Below are 320 nucleotides of genomic sequence, written 5' to 3' on the forward strand. Positions count from 1 at the left end.
TAATCTATTTCATAACCTAAAGCATTTCCCGATCTTTGAAATTCCAAATAACCATTTTTGTTCCTTCAGTTAAAGCGTTTTGGAAAAAAATCTCTCAGTGACATTTGATTACACTGTCCATCCTCAGCATAAACATTTATTATGATTTAATTAAGTTCATTCTCCGATATATTTTTAACACATCTGTATATTTTTCAGCTCCAAGATTTCCTATTGGTTTCGCAGTGTAATTTTGTGACGTTCCTTCTCCTAGTAAAAATGTTTTCAGATTATGTGGTGTAAGTTCTTTTTTTCTTTTTTTATACGTAATTTGTGAGTGA

At 30.0% G+C, this 320-nt stretch overlaps 1 pseudogene; it reads left to right on the plus strand.

The window, feature by feature from the left end:
- The window catches only part of LOC119591096, a 65,136-nt pseudogene that overhangs the window by 32,847 nt on the left and 31,969 nt on the right, over nucleotides 1-320 (plus strand).

This window comes from Penaeus monodon, chromosome 28 (assembly GCF_015228065.2).
Source record: "Penaeus monodon isolate SGIC_2016 chromosome 28, NSTDA_Pmon_1, whole genome shotgun sequence".
In the NCBI taxonomy this organism is placed as follows: Eukaryota; Metazoa; Arthropoda; class Malacostraca; order Decapoda; family Penaeidae; genus Penaeus; species Penaeus monodon.